The sequence below is a fragment of the Metopolophium dirhodum genome, chromosome 2, assembly GCF_019925205.1.
Source record: "Metopolophium dirhodum isolate CAU chromosome 2, ASM1992520v1, whole genome shotgun sequence".
Taxonomy (NCBI): Eukaryota; Metazoa; Arthropoda; class Insecta; order Hemiptera; family Aphididae; genus Metopolophium; species Metopolophium dirhodum.
In genome coordinates, this window is record NC_083561.1 from 35,871,029 (window position 1) to 35,876,868 (window position 5,840).

Below are 5,840 nucleotides of genomic sequence, written 5' to 3' on the forward strand. Positions count from 1 at the left end.
TTGTAGGCTGCGGTTACTCATTTTAACACTGAATAGCAACATACATAATATTAAAATATAATATATACCTTTATACAGTACGAATTATTCATAACACAGTAATTTGATAAGTACCTAGCCGGGTACCTAAGTGGCTAGCCACTTAGGTCCTATAAAAAATCTTGTAAGTCCGTGGTAACTTTTGATTATTTTGTTGAGTGTGTCAATATAATATTCCATAACGCACTGTTTTTGCCGTTCCCGCTATTTACATTCGCTAAACTGTTGCAAAGAACATTACGAGAGTAACCCACCTCACTGAACTATATACTTACCTATCTGTATAATGAACCCACCTACTTGGACCTATATAGTATTTTATCATAGGCGCGGTGATCTGTATTTTATAATACAATTACTTTTCTGGTATTTTGAATCACAAGTTTTCCTCATTAAATATTCTTTCTACCCTATTTTAAATACATTCAACGAAAAGTGTAATATAGATGAATAAAATACGTGACAAATTGTAATTGTATTTCATTCATTTCTCTTTTTATGTCCATATGGCTATTATAAATAATAAATATTACGATAACGAGAAACTTCCACTTTTTTTTTTTAATTTAATAGAATATTTATTTAATATAAGTACCTAACGTAATTTATAATTATTACTACTTTAGATTTTTAGATTCTGAGCGAAGCGATGAATGTATTGATTTTACAATGATGTGTGTTTTTTTTTTTATTTTATTTTTTTTGTGTTTGTCATCACCTTTTAAGACAGTAAAAGCGCTTGGATTTTCTTCAACAGTAACTTTTCTGATAGAAAAGTGAATCTAGTTGGTACTTTGGTACTTAAATTTCCCAGTCGTTTTCACAAGCGACGTGAAAAACAAAAGAAAAATTAAGGGAAAACGGGAATTTTTACGCAAAATCTGTTTTCGAGAAAATCGATTTTGGGTTTTGGTGTAACTCTAAAACAAATGACCGTAGGGACATGAAATTTTGACTGAATGTTTACATTAGCATTTTCTATACACCATAAAATTTACAAAATATTTTGACTCTTTTTGAGCTGTTTACGGCCATTGTCAGTTTTCAATTTTTTTAGTTTTTTTTTCTATAAATATCAATAAAATTTTATCTGATGAGTAAAAAAGCTTGAAAATTTAATAGAAGGCTCCTAGGTTATTGTTTCAAAGGCAGATGAAAAAAATTAAAAATCCTTAGTCACAGTTTTTATTTATAAGCATTTAAAGTTCAAATTTTTACAAAATACGGAAAAATAGCAAATTATTTTGAGTTGAGAATTCATAAAAATTTTTCTTTTTAAATCTAAGATTTGAAAATGTAATATAAGATTACTCATAAGTTTGTCTACCTTTATCAAAAAAAAAATGTCTAGAAGAAACTTAAATTAAATTTTTATGAGCGTCTGAAATTTATATTTTTACAACATTTGATATTTACTCGATTTCTCATGTAACAATTTTCTTATTTTATTGTAATTAAAAAACGAATGACTGTAGATACTTGAAAATTTCACTGAATGTTTATATTAGCATTTTCTATACACCATAAAATGTTGAAAATATTTTGACTCTTTTTGAGCGGTTTACGGGCATTGTTAGTTTTCAATTTTTTTAGTTTTTTTTCTATTAATATCAATAAAAATTATATAATTATTAATATAAGGCTCCTGATATATCGTTTTAATAGCAGTTGAAAAATATTAAAAATACATATGCACAATTTTTTTTTATAAGCATTTAAAGTTCAAATTTTGACAAAATTTATCAAATTTATAATTTATTAATTATTTTGTAGTTAAAAATGTATAAATGTTTAACTTTTATGGCAAAGGATAGAAAATTTAAAACAAGGCTCCACGTAAATAGGTTAAATATAAATTACTTTATTCACAATAATATCATCAAATATACTTGGTAATATCATAGGCTGACTGACCGTTTTCGCTCAGAATCGTTTTTCTTATACAATGAAATTATATCATTGAATTAAAATTTAACACCATCCATTACAGTAACCCACTTGTAACCTACTGTACAGCAGAGCGACATCCACTTATCCACCTTTTTTTTTTATTAATTTCGATTAATACTTCGTTTAATTTCTGGTAATAAGAAGCGTTTTCTTATATTATTCTTCGATAGGATCTACAACATTTCATGACACATTTTTTTCTTCACAGTTTGTTTTTTTTTCATCAACTCTAGCTAGAAATTTGCTAGACTAAACCGGTGTTTGGACCATATCAGTTACATGTGATTTACGTTTAAAATTTGAAACATCAGTGAATTTTTTTAATTATATGATAATTACATTTTTTAATTCCGTTTTATCTTTTATATAGTTTCTTATTATATGGGGCACAAATATTGATATTTCTTACAAGATGTTTATTAGGTGCTATTAGTTATTTAATTTAAAACCGTCAATATAATATCATAAAGGAATATATGTATATTATATAATATTACTAGGTATATTATAGGTACCTACCTATAACATATTACAAATTTACTATATTCAATGCGAATGTCATATTATGAGTCACTTAATAGGTAGTTAATATAATAAGAAATCTATCTCTAATCTAGTCATCTGTGTACAATTTTAGTGATTCGAGCTCCACCCAGAATCGTGTGATGAGATTAGCGAGTGGTTTTATTATTATTTAAAGTTTTTTGTGTTATTATAATAATTTTACAAAATGTAATTTTTATTTGAAAATACCTATATAAGTATTTAATTTTGATCGATTTTCTAATGCAATTTGGATGATAGTTATTATTTATTACCATGGTGCCTACATTAATACATAATTCGTATGGTATATCCGGCTAAAATGCTAAATAATTTACGACATTGCATAGTGGTTGTATGATATACTTTCTTATATTAGTGGATCGTCTGGAAATTGGAAATTAATGATGTGACATTTGCTTATCTATAGGAGTTGATACAATTTGTACAGGCGATACCTAATAATAATTTTGGGAGTCATTTGCACTTTGCATTTATGTTAATGTATTAAAAGACTAAAAATGCATAATAATTTGAGTATATACTTTAAAAAATCAAAAACTATAGTACTTATCACATGACTAAAATCTACGACTAGGTGTTTACTGCAGTCTATAGATACTACCATTGATTGTAAATAATAATATTTATATTCAATGCTAATGCTACATTGTTAATATACCAGTTAAAAATTAATTTTCTAATTATTAGTTTCTAAAATGTATATTCAAGACTATATAGATATCTTTTGTGAACTCATGGGCGGCGCCACACGAACATATTCAGAGGGGACCATTATCTTCTTGGATAATAAATAAAAATAAATAAAATAGGTAGGTGGTACCTATAATTTTTAAGTTATAACTGATGAAATTATAACATGTTTTGAATAATGTTTGTATAAATTAATTACTTAATATACTTTTTCGTAAATAATTTATTTATTAATACGTAGATACCTATATGTTTATCAATTTAATCTAACTTTTTCATCATATGTTTTTGAGTACCTATACACAATTTAATGCACATAATTATAATAATAAAACAAATTGAGTTGTATTCAATTAAAATTTAAAAAAAATACAATGTTTTAAACCATAAATTTAAATAGCAACTCATATATATATAATTAAATGTATTGTATCTATATAATTATAAATGGGTAATATGGTAGGTATCAGATAATAGCAAAACAAAAAAACAAGATGTTTTTTTGTTATAATATTTAAAATTGTAATTATTTTAAACACATGTTTTCTAAGCCACATTGCCACCTTGGTTATATAATTAATTCAGGATAATGTAATTTTATGATAAATTGATTTATATTTATATATTAGACGTCATTACTTTTCTTGTGACTCAGATATAATATTACAATTTATTTTTATTCAAGTTAAAAATTGTCAGTAGATGAAAAAATAACCATAATTGGTAGGATTTTAAAGTCAAATTTTTCATGATTTGTATCAGTGGTGTACTGGTGTGCGCAGAATTTTTCAAAGGATGCCCCCCCCCCCGGCTTTAAAATTAATAATTAGGTACTTATAAAATAAGTAGGCATTATATACCTACTTTGTTTGAACAACAAAGTAGGTATATAATGCTCTCTTAGTTCTTACTGATATGACACATAAAATATACCCAAAAATATATTTAAAAAAAACTTTTTTTGTAAAAATAATGGGCTATAAAATAAAATAATATTTTTATTTTGTCCAATCTAATAATATTATACGTTTATGTGAGGTATTCAGGTATATCTCTATAACTTCTGTTAATAATTCTTCTTTTTTATTTATGTTGGCTATTGCTAATCCATTCATTCATAATATATGAATATATTAAGATTAAGTTCTTGATTACTAGTTTTCTACAGTTGAAAATTGAGAAATATATAAAACAAAAAAAAATTATTATACGGTTAATGTAGGAGGCCGAGCTTCGTTTTGTTAGCCATCCCCCCGCGTATGCTCCGCTGATAGGTATATCGTTTTGTACTTTTGTTGTTTTTAAAATTTTAAATATACATTTCCAAAACTTTTTGCAGATATATTTTGTTAAATATTGCAAGATAATATAGGTATAAAGCATATAATATATACTGATAGGTATACATACTATATACCTACGCCCTACATGCGGTACACATCGCACACCCAGAAGAAGGACGACACAACTCAAGTATAAAAATTATACTGTACCAACAGGTAAAAATCATAATGGCTAAAATTAAGATTAAAATTCTAATTCTACTTACTTGGTATTTACACTAATAGATTCAGATTCATATATATTCCATCAAACATGTACAAATTTAAAAAAGTTCTTGGGTCTAATATTACAATAATTATTTATGTCTATTTTACCTTTTACTTTTTTGTCAAAAATATTATATCAAATATATTATATTAAACATTTATAATATAGTATAACTACCTAAGTGGTAGATATCAGAAAAATGGACGGTTCGCTTTTACAGTTTGGACTCCGGGACTCGTAAATTTTAAACATACCCATAATATTATGTACCTAATATTGTGAATCGTATTACATGTTACATTGACGACTGACGTACGTTTGTATATCACGTAATACCTGTCTAAACATTAATGTATGCACACGAGTAGAATGACCGCGGGTATTAATACTAATATAATTACTTACGATACAATAATAATATTATACTTACACACACATGATATATAATTATTTAATATATACTTATGTAGGGTGGTATTGTCGTATATGTATATTTGAGAACCATTGCGCGCTGAAATCATATACCATTGTCCCCATACTACCTATACTGTATACGGAGTGTCTCACAGTGACCATGTCAATAACTTGTTTTTGTTGATTATGTATTTGAGTTTCACAAAGGTTGCACATGGTTATGATTTATTATGTTTGTATATATAGTAACTTTTGGTTTACTTATAAGTTAGAAATATTTCGAAATATTCGATTGTGTTGTTTATACAAATTTGAGATTGTCATTTTTTAGTGTTTAAAGTGTATACCTATTTTAAAATATTTGAAAAGTTGAATAAAATATGATTTTCGTTCTGTATTCAAACAGATAAATAATATTAAATGTGTAATACGGGCTGTAGCTACTAGGGGGAAAGACGTGGTTGAGACACCCTGTATACACTGTACAGTGTACATACATATTAATATATCGTGTAATGTAGTACCTATAGTAGTAGTAGTAGTAGTAGTAGTAGTAGTAGTAGTAGCAGTAGTAGTAGAAGAAGAAGTAACCGCAACCTCACGCGCGTACAAGATTCTCAATAAATGGC